The sequence below is a fragment of the Electrona antarctica genome, assembly GCF_951216825.1.
Source record: "Electrona antarctica genome assembly, chromosome: 22".
Classification (NCBI taxonomy): domain Eukaryota; kingdom Metazoa; phylum Chordata; class Actinopteri; order Myctophiformes; family Myctophidae; genus Electrona; species Electrona antarctica.
In genome coordinates, this window is record NC_136805.1 from 8866812 (window position 1) to 8884093 (window position 17282).

Genomic DNA, 17282 nt, shown 5'->3' on the forward strand with positions numbered 1-17282 from the left:
GTGAATATGTGTGGCTATATGCGCACACGCGCACGCGCACACGCACACGCACACACACACACACACACACACACACACACACACACACACACAATGCAGCACTGCTGACTAAAAAACACAGGAGGAGAGGCACGCGGTCTCTGCACAGCTGCTATGCATTAGCATGAAAACAACATACTGTAGCTAAACGTAAAGCCAAGACAGAGACCATTGGAACGCGTGGTGATGCTATACTACGGAGGGGCTTCATGGGAAACCCAGATGGAATGCCACATCCATTAGCTTTGTTATCGAGGGAACCTTAAAACCCATTTAGGCCTGAGATCAGATTCTAAAAATGTCTTCTACATCCTGACAGTTTTCTGAAAAAGCTATGTTTCTATGTCAGTCGATCTTTGATTTTTAAAAAATAGCAGACCTACAAGCTCATAGCGCGCCACTCGGTGGCGCGCTATGAGCTTGTAGGTCTGCTATTTTTCAATAGCTAAAGCATGTGAAGAAAAGGTCCCGCACACTGTCTTTCACTTATAGAGCAGTAGTTTTATTAGATGACAACGTTTCGGTCTAAACGACCTTCCTCAGGTATCTCCTTAGACCGAAACGTTGTCATCTAATAAAACTAATGCTCTATAAGTGAAAGACAGTGTGCGGGACCCTTTTCTTCACATGATTCGCATTTGGTTGCCGGCTCCGACGCACCTGTCCTTGTAGGAGTGCACAAGGCCTCTTCGTTACAATAGCTAAAGCATAACATAATCCAAAAGGGGTTCCCACCCAAAATGGGTTAATGCCAAGAAGCTTGTTCATCCGACCAGAGGAGTTCATTTCTTTACTAACTTGTATCACACTACGGTCCAGATTCTGCAGCGATTGTCAGAGGAGTCCCACAGGGCTTAATGTCCAGACCTGTGTAACTCAGAAGGACGATATTAAAGGCATATTGCAGCATTTTGCAGTCGGGTGGGAAACAGTGTCCAAAACTGTTACTTCACGATTCAGGAACAATAGCAAAAAGTAGCAGATCTACAAGCTCACAACGAGCTTGCAGGATTGATATTTTGGATATTCTTAAAAGAAATCACACCCGTATGATGTGAGGGGCGCTCTTGTCATCGTACAAAATTTACGCCATATTTGGCGGACATTTGACCTAATTTCTCCTTTCATACTAGCGGCCCTCAAAAATAGCAGATGTACAAGCGACCTCCTGTGAGCTTGTACATCTGCTATTTTTGAAGGGCCAATTGGCCAACATCATGGTTTAGTATGATCAAGTAAGGCATTCATTTACAAGAAGTTAAAACATTGCGACAAAAGGTTTCTGCCCGCCCAGGCGGTGGCGTAACCGTCTGGGCACCCGACTGGTAATCCAGTCGCAGTGTGCCGCGGGTTCGACTCCCGAGCCCGACACGGCCTTTACTGCATGTCTTCCCCCATCTCTCTCCCGTTTCCTGTCAGCCTACTGTCTGTCCCTTCAAAAACCAATAAAAGGCGTAAGCCGCAAAAAAATATCTTAAAAAAAAAAAAAAAAAAGGTTTCTGCCCGACTACAACGATTTAGTTGTAGGTGACTACTAAGTACTAATGTTCACTGCCGCTTACAATGTTGACCATTAATAAAATAATATTGGTCAAATAACACACAACATGATTTAAATATAGGAAACCCGCACATGCGTATAAGACGTGACAGTGTGAGACCTTTAAAGAAGCTTTGGATTCCTAAGGCTGAATTCTAGAACAAGTCACATTATTGTCTGGGGAGGAATCCCTTCTGTTGGTGTTCAGTTCAGATGGGGGCCTCGTATCTTTAGGCTAAATAGCTGTAGACTGTCACAAAATACAGATTTCCAAATAAACGATAAACACGACACAAACTCTGGGAAATCAGATATCAAATTAGCCTTAAGGGAAGACTTCACCTTTAATCAAAATGAATTATCTGTCTTAACCCATTTTGGGCGGGAACCCCTTTTGGTGTTAGCATTATGTTATGCTTTAGCTATTGGAAAAATAGCAGATCTACAAGCTCATAGCGCGCCACCGAGTGGTGCGCTACGAGCTTGTAGGTCTGCTATTTTACGAAAAATCGTTTTTAACTCAAATCTTTGCTTCTGGGAGGGGGGACCCCGGAACAACATATTTTCAGATGGCGGTCGGCGGCCAAATACATATGATTTTTGGGGTCCTTGACATGCAATATTGAGCACCACTGATACAGAAACATGAGGTATTTCAGAGACACTTTTTAAATTTCGACGCCTAAATGGATTAAACGCGTCTGCCCACTTGTGCGTTTCATCATTAGATATCGTTGGCCAGCGACCAGTTGTCAAGTGGCAGACGAACACTATTATGTGTGTTCGCCGTATTGATTCTGGCACAAAGTGCCCCTTGAGGTAGGAACTAGGAGCCGTATGTTCCCTTACCTCACACAATGAAGTCATTAGAAATCACTGCAGAGCAGGAACAAGAAGAGAGAGGCTGCTCCGGCCCCCTCGCATGAAGCAACGACAACCCCTGGTGACTTACGACTAGCATGATGTAATTATATACAGTCGCCTACAACATTACTGTGATGTTTTCCCCTTTGATGGTCTCGGTGGTCACTGTTATATTGGTCCTCCTTCCGCCCTCGAAAAAAAAGAAGAAAAAAAGAGAAGACATCCTCAAATAGTTCCAGTATTTTTCTCTCTATGTTAACCCATTTTGACCCGACGTAAAAAAAAAAAAAGATCTGTGCCGCATTTTCACGATTTTTCAAAAATAGCAGACCTACAAGCTCGTAGCGCGCCACTCGGTGGCGCGCTACGAGCTTGTAGATCTGCTATTTTTCAACAGCTAAAGTATAACATAATGCTTAAAACACCAAAAGGGGTCCCCGCCCAGAATGGGTTAATCTCAGCACTAAAATATATTCTCAGCATCTGTCGGCTTTAAATAATTTCAGAAATACAGCTAAAAATGTGTTCCGAGGAACAGCTAGTGCAAGTTGAAAAGGACAAGCCTAACTTAATATAGTATGTATGCAGTTACTCTGTGATTACACAGTTAAATCCTTAGCGTTCATTTATCTCAGAAGAGTGTTATTAAATGGAACCACATGGACCAATACGGGTCCATTTGGTTCCACTTGCAGAGTCTGCAGTGAGTGTACTCTATTCAACATGTTCAGAGGCAAGGCATCCTTCAATTGTTCTCAACACCCCTTTGCAATCGCTGCACTGCTGTTTGTCCTTAATATGGGTCTTTACTATTTACTAGGTTTGGAAACCTTTAGGATTTTAACAATTCCGGTTCCTTAACGATTCCCTCTTAACCCATTTTGACCTGAGATCAGATTCTAAAATGTCTTCTACATCCTGACAGTTTTCTGTCAGTGGTTCTTCGATTTAAAAAAAATAGCAGACCTACAAGCTCGTAGCGCGCCACTCGGTGGCGCGCTACAAGCTTGTAGATCTGCTATTTTTCAATAGCTAAAGCATAACATAATGCTAACACTAAAAGGGGTTCCCGCCCAGAATAGGTTAAGGGTCCGAAGGGTACAAATGGAAAAAAAAGGAACCTTATGGGTCCATTTGGTTCCATTTGTACCCTCTCTCAGAGTGAAATGAAAACGTTTGAGAACCACTGGTGTAGTAATTGTCTAGCAGACGTCAAGTCCACATACCAGCTCTGACAAGTGTGATAAAAAAACAGTTCCAGAAACAATTCATACAGTCGCCTACAACATTACTGTGATGTTTTCCCCTTTGATGGTCTCGGTGGTCACTGTTATATTGGTCCTCCTTCCGCCCTCGAAAAAAAAGAAGAAAAAAAGAGAAGACATCCTCAAATAGTTCCAGTATTTTTCTCTCTATGTTAACCCATTTTGACCCGACGTAAAAAAAAAAAAAGATCTGTGCCGCATTTTCACGATTTTTCAAAAATAGCAGACCTACAAGCTCGTAGCGCGCCACTCGGTGGCGCGCTACGAGCTTGTAGATCTGCTATTTTTCAACAGCTAAAGTATAACATAATGCTTAAAACACCAAAAGGGGTCCCCGCCCAGAATGGGTTAATCTCAGCACTAAAATATATTCTCAGCATCTGTCGGCTTTAAATAATTTCAGAAATACAGCTAAAAATGTGTTCCGAGGAACAGCTAGTGCAAGTTGAAAAGGACAAGCCTAACTTAATATAGTATGTATGCAGTTACTCTGTGATTACACAGTTAAATCCTTAGCGTTCATTTATCTCAGAAGAGTGTTATTAAATGGAACCACATGGACCAATACGGGTCCATTTGGTTCCACTTGCAGAGTCTGCAGTGAGTGTACTCTATTCAACATGTTCAGAGGCAAGGCATCCTTCAATTGTTCTCAACACCCCTTTGCAATCGCTGCACTGCTGTTTGTCCTTAATATGGGTCTTTACTATTTACTAGGTTTGGAAACCTTTAGGATTTTAACAATTCCGGTTCCTTAACGATTCCCTCTTAACCCATTTTGACCTGAGATCAGATTCTAAAATGTCTTCTACATCCTGACAGTTTTCTGTCAGTGGTTCTTCGATTTAAAAAAAATAGCAGACCTACAAGCTCGTAGCGCGCCACTCGGTGGCGCGCTACAAGCTTGTAGATCTGCTATTTTTCAATAGCTAAAGCATAACATAATGCTAACACTAAAAGGGGTTCCCGCCCAGAATAGGTTAAGGGTCCGAAGGGTACAAATGGAAAAAAAAGGAACCTTATGGGTCCATTTGGTTCCATTTGTACCCTCTCTCAGAGTGAAATGAAAACGTTTGAGAACCACTGGTGTAGTAATTGTCTAGCAGACGTCAAGTCCACATACCAGCTCTGACAAGTGTGATAAAAAAACAGTTCCAGAAACAATTCCAAATATGATTGAAGAACCGATTCCGGTTCTTCAATCTCGGAACCGTGTCTGAAAAAGAACCGGTTCCGGGTCCCAACCCTAGTCTTTACACTAGTCAAATTAACACGCAGGACTTTTTCAGCGCACTGAAAACGTTCTGTGTAACGCTAGTTTCCTGTTGGTTTGTTTCGTACACAATTAAACCCCCCCATATCTGATCTGGGAACATGAAACACAAGCGCTTGTTTGACCACATATTAGGCTTTATCAGTGAAGTGGATACCAGTGTATTGTGTTTCACTGTAGCTCAGGATAAGACAGATGGGAGTAGGCCTGGTACGGTCAGGGGGGCACAGTCTGCGAGGCTCTTGGACAAGAGCATATCGTTGGCAGTCCACACCATACATTTCCAGCGCTGCAATAATAACCCATTTTGACCTGAGATCAGATTCTAAAAATGTCTTCTACATCCTGACAGTTTTCTAAAAAAATCACACCCGTGTGAACTGAGTGCTGCAGTGACGTCACACACTAACCATAGCAACCATGCTCATCTGTACGTGGGGCCACGTACAGGTATACCCGTGTCTGTACCTGTGTACCAGGTGCAGGTACACGGGTGCAGACACGGGTACAGACAAAGCTGGTTATTGGAGTGGTTTGCACCACTCAAAAAGCTATATTTCTATGTCAGTGGTTCTTCGATTTTTCAAAAATAGCAGACCTACAAGCTCGTAGCGCGCCACTCGGTGGCGCGCTATGAGCTTGTAGATCTGCTATTTTTCAATAGCTAAAGCATAACATAATGCTAACACCAAAAGGGGTTCCCGAGCAAAATGGGATAAATTAATGAATAAAAGACCCACAACCACAAGCTGTCGTTGAACCTGCTGTGCAAAATCTCTCTTCGAACGACTGCAGCTTGTCAATATGCAAGCTTTAAGTCTCAAAATGAAACTATGACTTGGTGGTGTTTAAAGAGAGAGTTTTCAGCTAGTGTTGGCAGCAGGGACAAAAGTACAAGCTCCCCCTACTTGAAAGAAAGTTTTCGGGGATATGACAAGTCACTCATGCAGAGAATCAGCCTGCGAGTGATTGAATGGGAACACCTTAGCGGTGGGAGAACTGTGACAAATCCGAGAGCCAGCTTGTCTCGGCATATGCAACGTTAAATAATGCACCATTCCAGATGGTTAACCTTATAAACCCCAGACAGCCTTTGGCTCCACATTCACAGCATGCCAAAGAGCCCCAGGCGGAGAACAGACGAAGACTCATCCATGAGGCTACGATGAGTGAGAGGCAACCACAACACTCCAGGCGACTTCCAGTGTCTTGTCTGCATGCGAGGCTTGCCCGTTTTTCCTCCCCGAATTTTCCCCCAGTGATGGTGCATGGGAGGGGGGGGGGGGGGGGGGCAAGAGACATGTGTGTCAGATCAAAGCAAAACTGCAAAGCAAAGTGGAGTTTGCATGTTCTCCCTGTGTCCCCTAGGGTAGGTACCCTCACAAAAACATGCAGTAATCCTGGTCTCTAAAACTACCTCCCCCTGGCCAGCCGGGGCGCCTGATGGAGAGGAAAGGAACTGGTCGGAATAACGTGTTCCTTCCACACGCTACGTCCGGCCAGGGAAAATCCCCCCTGTCAGGTGAAAAGAAGCAGCTTGGACTCCTCATGCATAGAAGGAGGCATGAGGTCAGTCCACTGCCCCCCCAGGTTGGCAGAGGAAGTGTAGCGCCCAGGATTACATTAGATAATTGGCACTGGGTGAAAAAACTGGGTTGCAAAATCGTGGGATAAAAATTATAAAAATAAAAATAAACTGCAAAGCAAACTGGACGTTGAATGTTTCTTTTATCCCCGTCCGTCAGTCCGTTGTACAGTGCTTCAGCTAGTATTACACAGCCATCTGCCTTGACTTCTGTGTGAGCTGACTGCGCCCGCCCGCCCGCTCCCACCCTCCCACCCCTCACTGGGGAAGATTCCGGGAGGAAAGACGGACAGCCGTCTGCGAGCTGTGTGTACTAACTGTGCAGACACACCAATGTCTGTTTTCTGGAATGATCGCACCAGCGCTGAAGGTTTAATTAAATATGTTTCATCATCGCAGATAACATCAAGGGATTCTTCTTGTATATGTTACTGGATGGGTCTTTAGAGGGGAGTGCAGTGTCTGAGGGATATTTACACCTAATGTACGTCTGAGACAAACATGTTCTCTTCCCCCATAGCAATACATGAGTATGCTGCAGCTTCAAGTTGACACCCGTGACAATGCAATATCAACGTGAAAGTATGAGGAACTATAGCACACTGACAAAACATGAATTCTAGGCAGCGCGACACATTCTGAACATTCTGTGGTATGACTGGTATTGTACACTCCCTACGAATTACATACGTAACGTCGCCCACACACCCAACCCAACACAAAAAAACATGCAGCATCTTTTTAATAAGGCACACAAGAAAATGCCCCATGGTCTTTTCATTTCAGTGACACACTGGCTCTCTGCCTGGAAAACCAGGGGTAATTTGTTAAATTCCTTTGGAAAATGGCCATAAATAAATAGTCAGCCCTGGCTCTGAGAGGTCAGTGTGAGTGTAAAGGATGTTGTAAACTTGGTTTGTTACCCCTTCAACCTGCACTTTTAACGGACTAGGATATAAAGGGCATTGGGAAAAGTTTCTGCATCGCTTCAACTTTCAGTAATTAGCCCAGACACTGTTATTATAATCTGAATATTTGTGAAAATGTGGTTTGCGAACGGTATCCAATGAATACTCTACAAACATGATGCAGGCCTGATCTAGTCAAAACAGAGTCTTCCTGCTGAATGTTAATTGGACAGTGTGGTTGGAGAGGCCACATCAGTAAGTTGCACCGGGAGGCATCTGTGCTCATTTTGAAAAAAGATTGGCTGTGGGAAAGGGTTACGAGAGGAAACAGCATCCATACATAAACACACAGACACACAGTTTATTTGGGTGTCAGACAAAACATGCTGAAAGTGGTGAATTCTAAAAAATCCATCTAAATAACCCATTTAGGCCTCTGAAAGAATATATATTTAAAGATTTGTGCCGCATTTTCACGTTTTTTCCAAAAATAGCAGACCTACAAGCTCGTAGCGCGCCACTCGGTGGCGCGCTATGAGCTTGTAGATCTGCTATTTTTCAATAGCTAAAGTATAACAAAATGCTTAGTTAAAACACCAAAAGGGGTTCCCGCCCAGAATGGTATAAACAGCTATTGTGTCATCTTTAGTATTGTCCGGGAACCATGAAATAGCATACATTAGCATACTAGGCACACGGAATAACTGTACGAATTCAGTAAAGAATCGCTGATCAGGCCCCGGACAGCTGGTGTAGCTCTCTGGGCACCTTTGATTGATTGAAACATCTTTGTAAGCACAGGAAAGCACAGTTCTCTCTCCCTATTTCCTTTCCTGTCAGTCTGCTATCTCAATAGAGGCACAACAGCCCCCAAAATATATATTAAAACTAGTAGGAAAGTCTGTGAAAGATTTCACGTAAATGTGCACACGCTGCGTTCATGATTTGAGGCTTTTTGTTTCAAAAGGGCCAATGCTGCAAACTTTGAAAGCCAATGTTAGCCAATTAGGATGGAATATGAAATATCGGACGGATCCATTTTGAACACATGACTATAGAGATAGTGTGTAACGATTTGCAGGATTTTTGGACATAATCTGGAGACTTTTTCAAAAGTCTGCCTCCTGGTGGCGCTATAACAGGCTGTTCTGGGAATTTGGGGGCAGAGGTTCATCGTTGGCATCGACCGGGTTAACGGTGCCGGAGATTAGCTGTCCATAGACGGACGGACGGACACACGGACGGACGGACGGACGGACACACGGACAGACGGACTGACGGACGGACGGACGGACGGAGTGCAAAACATACTCTCTCCCCATGCCTTCGGCCTGGTGGAGACAAAAAAGCAGAGCAGTCTACAAGCTCACAACGCGTCACAGTAGGTCAGCCATTTTCGGAAGACAGTAGGAGTAGGGGACCAAATGTAGACCCCTGGGGGAACCTACTCAATGAAGTATAAAGGGGTGTATAAGTGGTGCATGTTAATTTATTTATTTTGGGCCAGTCTATTCTTAAAATTTCCCGAGAGTTGCAGACGTGGGACACTCACACTACACAATAGAAACATTGTTATGGATAAGGTGACTCACTGAACGCAAGCGACACGATGCGTCAGAGGGTTTAGGCAAAGGTGGTCAAACCCACGCATCGTCTGTCTGGGGTAGGTGGAGAAATGTGCACCGTCAGTCAGTTGTCCAAGGTTTCAACACAGTGGCTCAATGGAAAAGCCCTATTTCTAAAGCCAAGCGCTGTCCTCGACAGATGCCCAAGTGAGTCAGTATCCCCTGACTGGTGACTGGGTGTGTGCTCAGGGTGTGCACGTGCACCCGCGTGTGTGTGTGTGCGCGCGTGTGCGTGCGTGTGTGTGTGTGTAATATGTGTTATATTAGCACTCAAGTGTGTTTGCATACACTGCTGTGTTCAGCATGTCCTTTAGTGACCCCTGTCCAAACATCTGGACGTGGGAAGAGGAGGGAGGGTCTGTGGGGGTCGAGACCTGTCAGACTGACCAGCAGTGCCGTTTCCAGTTGGCCAGAGATCGGAGAGAGAGAGAGAGAGAGAGAGAGAGAGAGAGAGAGAGAGAGAGAGAGAGAGAGAGAGAGAGAGAGAGAGAGAGAGAGAGAGAGAGAGACTCGGACAGAATCTTGAACATGAACATGGAGGAGGATGGACGTGAGCCATACAAACTGTCTTATACTGAAACCACTTGGGACAGCAAAGATATGCTCTAGTATCTCTTCAATCCAAGCTATTCTCAGTGAGTGTTGACTGTAAACCATAACATTTTCAAGTCTGCCGATACATAAGATGATTGTTTCCCCGTTTGTTTTTTTATTCCCTGAGAAATAGCAGAATATCACTTTTATTTTTCTATCTTCCTGAGATGACATGTGCTTACTTTCATATATATGGGCAAGGCTGGTTCCGTGAAAAAAGCAAAACCGCAAGCAAACTGCAGCTGCACGCATTGGAGCAGAGCTGCAAACAGCCACGAGCGAGAGCGAAAATCCACAACAAAATCCTGAATGTTAATCTAACCCCCAAAGCCTATAGTTCAGACCAGAGCTATGATTACCACCAAAAGATTTGATACTTTGCCACGCGCTGGGTGGTGCACGCCCAAAATAGCATCATCTACAAGCTGCACGACAGGTCGCATCTGTGAGGCGGGCGCGTGGTGAGCCTGTAGATCTGCAGTTCTGCTGCCTGGCACCATCACACCACGGAGCATAAATTAACCCAGTTTGACCTGATATCAGATTCTAAAAATGTCTTCTAAATACTGACAGTTTTCTGAAAAAGCTCTGTTTCTATGTAAGGGCCGATTCATACTCCTATTTTAGAGCCGAATAAAAGTCGGTTCGGCTCTGTAGAGCCTACAATGTGACGTCATTTGAGGTTCGGGGGGGCGGGTACCGTCCTAAAGTCGGCTCTTCGGTGCTACTGAAAATTTCTGACGAGCATCATTTCGGCACTACAGCGCCGAAACAGCTGTAAAATAGGAGTATGAATCTGCCCTCAGTCGTTCTTTGATTTTTCAAAAATAGCAGACCTACAAGCTCGTAGCGCGCCACTCGGTGGCGCGCTATGAGCTTGTAGATCTGCTATTTTTCAATAGCTAAAGCATAACATAATGCTAACACCAAAAGGCGTTCCCGCCAAAAATGGGTTAAGCGTTCAAAGAGAAATATAACACAGCCAGGCAGTCTGAATTACGCCTGATGATCCGTTTCTTCACTCTCAGAGTGAAATGATCGGGGCCGAGATGTGACTTGTCTGTGTAGCAACAAACACAAGGATGCAACACAGAGTTTTTGGCAGGGCATCTTCCAGACAGTCAGGAGGTATTACCAAAATAGCTGCAAGGTACACACACCTCTGTGTACTCGGGGAGTCTGAATTGATTTTTCTACCATCCCTCCCTCCCTCCCTCCCTCATCTCTCCTCCCTCACTCCTCCCTCCCTCCCTTGCTCTCATACCTCGTCCTGTCAGCAGAGTAGAAGAGTGACAGACACACAGGGAAGTGTCTGTTTCCTATTATTCACTCGTAAAACACCTCTGCCTTCCCGTTCTGTGTGTCAGCACCATCGTATTAGTCAACCCTGTGTACGTTCCTCGATTTTACGACTATGGTGACATTGTGTAAACTTTAGGGCTGTCAAACGATAACAGTTTTAATCAGATTAATCACCATTCGAACTATGTCCAAAATATGCCATGTTTTTTCTGTATATTGTTGTGGTGGGAATGGTAAAATGGCGGATATATACATTTAACCCATTTTGGGCGGGAACCCCTTTTGGTGTTTATGTTATGCTTTAGCTATTGAAAAATAGCAGATCTACAAGCTCATAGCGCACCACCGAGTGCTTGTAGGTACAACATAGAAGTTGTGGGTGTGTCAGTTGAGCTCAAGTACTGTATGGACATGCCTGACGTCACAAGAATACTGACGTTGTCTGTGATGTCAGTCGGCATTATGAATAATGCTTATTATCGATCGAGTGACAGTGAAGGAAGAAGCGACAACATATTTCTGTCTTTACACCATCCACAAGAAAGCAACAATTACATAAAGGACGGCAGACCGATGAGTCTCACGCGGCAGCTTGGCGTGCTGCTGTGGAAGAACTATGTGCTGCGGAAACGTCGGATCCTGGTGACTGTGTTGGAAATAGCCTTGCCTTTGCTGTTCGTAGGAATCCTCATCGTTTTAACCCCCCAAAAACATATGAAATCTCTCCCTATTCTTTTTCTGCCAATAATACTGGTGCTCGGCTTCAGCTACACCTTGGGCAACATGGTAGGGGCCGTGGTGCAGGAGAAGGAGAAAAGGCTCAAGGAGTACATGCGCATGATGGGTCTCAGCAACTGGCTCCACTGGAGTGCCTGGTTCCTCACGTTCCTCCTCTGCTTCTCCATCTCTGTCTTCTTCGTCACTCTGCTCTTGTGCATTCATGTTAGGGGCAACTCGGCTGTGGTGAGCTACAGTGACCCCACACTGGTGTTTGTCTTCCTGCTGGTCTTTGCTGTAGCCACCATCAACTTCGGCTTCATGATCAGTACCTTCTTCTCACGGGCTTATGTAGCAGCAATAGCAAGCCCCTTTATCTACCTCTCGACCTCCTTGACTTGGCTTTTCCTTAAGCCAGAGAGCCATGCCAAGAAGATATCTACCTGCCTTATTTCCAACGCGGCCATGGGTATGGGAGCCGAGCTCATTGAAAAGTTTGAAAATAAGCGCATAGGCAGCCAGTGGTCCAACCTGTTTGAATCGGTGACCTCAATGAAGCCCTTTACCTTATATAACGAGACCTATTATGAAGAGGTCAAGTCATTGTCCATGGCCGAGGTCCTGGGTATGCTGCTGCTGGACGCCTTGCTGTACGGCCTGGTGGCGTGGTACATTGAGGCCGTTTTCCCTGGCGAGTACGGAGTACCGCTGCCATACTACTTCTTCATCCTGCCCTCCTACTGGCGCAGCAGCCCCCATACGGCTCCCGTCAGCGGGAAAGAGGAAGAAGAGGTCGCTGGGAGCGCTGTGAAGGGTGAGTTCATGGAGGAGGAACCGACCGGACTCGTCTCCGGGGTCAAGATCAAACATCTAACCAAGGAATTCAAAGTGGGCAACGAGACGCTGCAGGCTGTACGGGACCTCACGGTAAACATGTTTGAGGGACAGATCACCGTACTGCTGGGTGACAACGGGGCCGGAAAGACAACCCTGCTGTCCATGCTGACCGGTCTGTTCCCGCCCACCAGTGGACGGGCTTACATCAACGGTTATGACATCTGTCACGATATGGCTCTGATCCGCCGCAGCCTGGGTCTCTGTCCTCAATACAACATCCTGTTTGATAACTTGACAGTCAGCGAGCACCTGCTCTTCTACGCACAACTGAAAGGCTTCCCCAGAGACCGGATCCCGGCCGAAGTGGATCACATCATCGGAATCCTAAACCTGGAGGACAAGCGCCATGCCCACACAAAGACCCTCTCTGGTGGCATGATGAGAAAGCTATCGGTTGGCATTGCCCTGACCGGCGACTCCAAAGTGGTGATGCTGGACGAGCCCACATCGGGCATGGACCCCTCTGCGCGACACGCCACCTGGGACCTGCTGCAGGGGGCGAAGCGCGGGCGCACCATCTTGATCATCACGCACTTAATGGACGAGGCCGAGCAACAGGGCGACCGCGTGGCCATCTTGGCTGGAGGGGAGCTGAAGTGCTGCGGCTCGCCTCTCTTCCTCAAGAACAAATACGGACCGGTTACCACATGGTAATTGTGAAGGACGCTCTCTGTAACGTGTCTGATATCACCCATCTGGTCCACATGCATGTCCCTAACGCCATGCTGGAGATTAACGTGGGAGCGGAACTGTCCTACATATTGCCTAAGGAGAGCACCGACATGTTTTAGTTGATGTTTGCTGAGCTGGAGGTGAACAGGGAGAAGTTGGGCATCGCCAGCTATGGAGCTTCTGTAACCACCATGGAGGAAGTATTCCTCAAAGTGGGGAAACTGGTGGATTCCAGTTTGGACATCCAGGCCGCGCTGCAGTACCAACACGGGAGGCGCTCTCAGCAGACCACAGATAACACCGACAGCACCGGTGGAATGACGGACAACACAGACCTCACAGACAGCCGGATGCTCAGCTCAGAGGACTTCTCCAACATGAAGCTCAACACAGACCTCACAGACAGCCGGATGCTCAGCTCAGAGGACTTCTCCAACATGAAGCTCAACACAGACCTCACAGACAGCCGGATGCTCAGCTCAGAGGACTTCTCCAACATGAAGCTCAACACAGACCTCACAGACAGCCGGATGCTCAGCTCAGAGGACTTCTCCAACATGAAGCTCAACACAGACTTCACAGACCGCCGGATGCTCAGCTCAGAGGACTTCTCCAACATGAAGCTCAACACAGACCTCACAGACAGCCGGATGCTCAGCTCAGAGGACTTCTCCAACATGAAGCTCAACACAGACCTCACAGACAGCCGGATGCTCAGCTCAGAGGACTTCTCCAACATGAAGCTCAACACAGACCTCACAGACAGCCGGATGCTCAGCTCAGAGGACTTCTCCAACATGAAGCTCAACACAGACCTCACAGACAGCCGGATGCTCAGCTCAGAGGACTTCTCCAACATGAAGCTCAACACAGACCTCACAGACAGCCGGATGCTCAGCTCAGAGGACTTCTCCAACATGAAGCTCAACACAGACCTCACAGACAGCCGGATGCTCAGCTCAGAGGACTTCTCCAACATGAAGCTCAACACAGACCTCACAGACAGCCGGATGCTCAGCTCAGAGGACTTCTCCAACATGAAGCTCAACACAGACCTCACAGACAGCCGGATGCTCAGCTCAGAGGACTTCTCCAACATGAAGCTCAACACAGACCTCACAGACAGCCGGATGCTCAGCTCAGAGGACTTCTCCAACATGAAGCTCAACACAGACCTCACAGACAGCCGGATGCTCAGCTCAGAGGACTTCTCCAACATGAAGCTCAACACAGACCTCACAGACAGCCGGATGCTCAGCTCAGAGGACTTCTCCAACATGAAGCTCAACACAGACCTCACAGACAGCCGGATGCTCAGCTCAGAGGACTTCTCCAACATGAAGCTCAACACAGACCTCACAGACAGCCGGATGCTCAGCTCAGAGGACTTCTCCAACATGAAGCTCAACACAGACCTCACAGACAGCCGGATGCTCAGCTCAGAGGACTTCTCCAACATGAAGCTCAACACAGACCTCACAGACAGCCGGATGCTCAGCTCAGAGGACTTCTCCAACATGAAGCTCAACACAGACCTCACAGACAGCCGGATGCTCAGCTCAGAGGACTTCTCCAACATGAAGCTCAACACAGACCTCACAGACAGCCGGATGCTCAGCTCAGAGGACTTCTCCAACATGAAGCTCAACACAGACCTCACAGACAGCCGGATGCTCAGCTCAGAGGACTTCTCCAACATGAAGCTCAACACAGACCTCACAGACAGCCGGATGCTCAGCTCAGAGGACTTCTCCAACATGAAGCTCAACACAGACCTCACAGACAGCCGGATGCTCAGCTCAGAGGACTTCTCCAACATGAAGCTCAACACAGACCTCACAGACAGCCGGATGCTCAGCTCAGAGGACTTCTCCAACATGAAGCTCAACACAGACCTCACAGACAGCCGGATGCTCAGCTCAGAGGACTTCTCCAACATGAAGCTCAACACAGACCTCACAGACAGCCGGATGCTCAGCTCAGAGGACTTCTCCAACATGAAGCTCAACACAGACCTCACAGACAGCCGGATGCTCAGCTCAGAGGACTTCTCCAACATGAAGCTCAACACAGACCTCACAGACAGCCGGATGCTCAGCTCAGAGGACTTCTCCAACATGAAGCTCAACACAGACCTCACAGACAGCCGGATGCTCAGCTCAGAGGACTTCTCCAACATGAAGCTCAACACAGACCTCACAGACAGCCGGATGCTCAGCTCAGAGGACTTCTCCAACATGAAGCTCAACACAGACCTCACAGACAGCCGGATGCTCAGCTCAGAGGACTTCTCCAACATGAAGCTCAACACAGACCTCACAGACAGCCGGATGCTCAGCTCAGAGGACTTCTCCAACATGAAGCTCAACACAGACCTCACAGACAGCCGGATGCTCAGCTCAGAGGACTTCTCCAACATGAAGCTCAACACAGACCTCACAGACAGCCGGATGCTCAGCTCAGAGGACTTCTCCAACATGAAGCTCAACACAGACCTCACAGACAGCCGGATGCTCAGCTCAGAGGACTTCTCCAACATGAAGCTCAACACAGACCTCACAGACAGCCGGATGCTCAGCTCAGAGGACTTCTCCAACATGAAGCTCAACACAGACCTCACAGACAGCCGGATGCTCAGCTCAGAGGACTTCTCCAACATGAAGCTCAACACAGACCTCACAGACAGCCGGATGCTCAGCTCAGAGGACTTCTCCAACATGAAGCTCAACACAGACCTCACAGACAGCCGGATGCTCAGCTCAGAGGACTTCTCCAACATGAAGCTCAACACAGACTTCACAGACCGCCGGATGCTCAGCTCAGAGGACTTCTCCAACATGAAGCTCAACACAGACCTCACAGACAGCCGGATGCTCAGCTCAGAGGACTTCTCCAACATGAAGCTCAACACAGACCTCACAGACAGCCGGATGCTCAGCTCAGAGGACTTCTCCAACATGAAGCTCAACACAGACCTCACAGACAGCCGGATGCTCAGCTCAGAGGACTTCTCCAACATGAAGCTCAACACAGGGCTCAGATTATGCATGCAGCAGTTCTACGCCACAGCGGCGGCAACAAGAGGAAGCTTGGCTCTGATTGAAGGGCCTCCGGTCATCTTCCTGGACGAGCCATCCACCGGTATGGACCCCGTGGCTAGACGACTGCTGTGGGAAGCCGTCACGCGTGCCTGTGAGTCCGGCAAGGCCGTGGTCATCACGACACATGACCATGGAGGAGTGTGAAGCCCTGTGCACCAGGCTGTTATGGTCAACGGTCAGCTGAAGTGTCTGGGCAGTCCCCAGCATCTCAAGAGCAAGTTTAGCAGCGTCTAAGAACGACTGACATACAAGAAACATAGCTTTTTCAGAAAACTGTCAGGATGTAGAAGACATTTTTAGAATCTGATCTCAGGTCAAAATGTTAACATACCAAACGTATGCATGTTTTATTCTTTATAAGTTACAAATCCAGTGTGGCAGGATGGTGTCTCTCTGTCTATCACCCAGTTGTCAACTTGTCATACTATGGCCTGACTCACACCTTCGCATCTAGCATACAACATTGTTGGATGCTAGATGCATGAGACTTGTTTACTGATGCAAGCTCGCAATGCATTTCCAATGGAAGTCACATGGTTTGACACAACATTTTTGTTGTACGGCTTTCGGCTGTGTTTCGACTGCACCCCTCCCCCTCATACAACAAAAATGTTGTGTCAAACCATGTGACTCCCATTGGAAATGCATTGTGAGCTTGCATCAGTCAATAAGTCTCATGCATCAGATATACATCAATCTGTTGCGAAGGTGTGAGTCAGGCCTATGTGATTTGAGCCTCTGCCTAGATGTAAATTGTGCAGCCTTTTATGACAATAACCAAGATAGATAGTGCAGAGTCGATGGGATTCTGGGATGTGTGGGGCGCGTCATTCAAGCATGGATTCATTGCGTTAAAGATTTTAATTGAATTCATTTCACAAATTAATTTACTCTCCAAGC

General features: G+C 47.2%; 1 protein-coding gene across 4 annotated transcripts in view; it reads right to left on the reverse strand.

The window, feature by feature from the left end:
- gas7b (growth arrest-specific 7b) overlaps positions 1–17282 on the reverse strand; it is a 100577-nt gene that overhangs the window by 68921 nt on the left and 14374 nt on the right. The window lies entirely within an intron of this gene.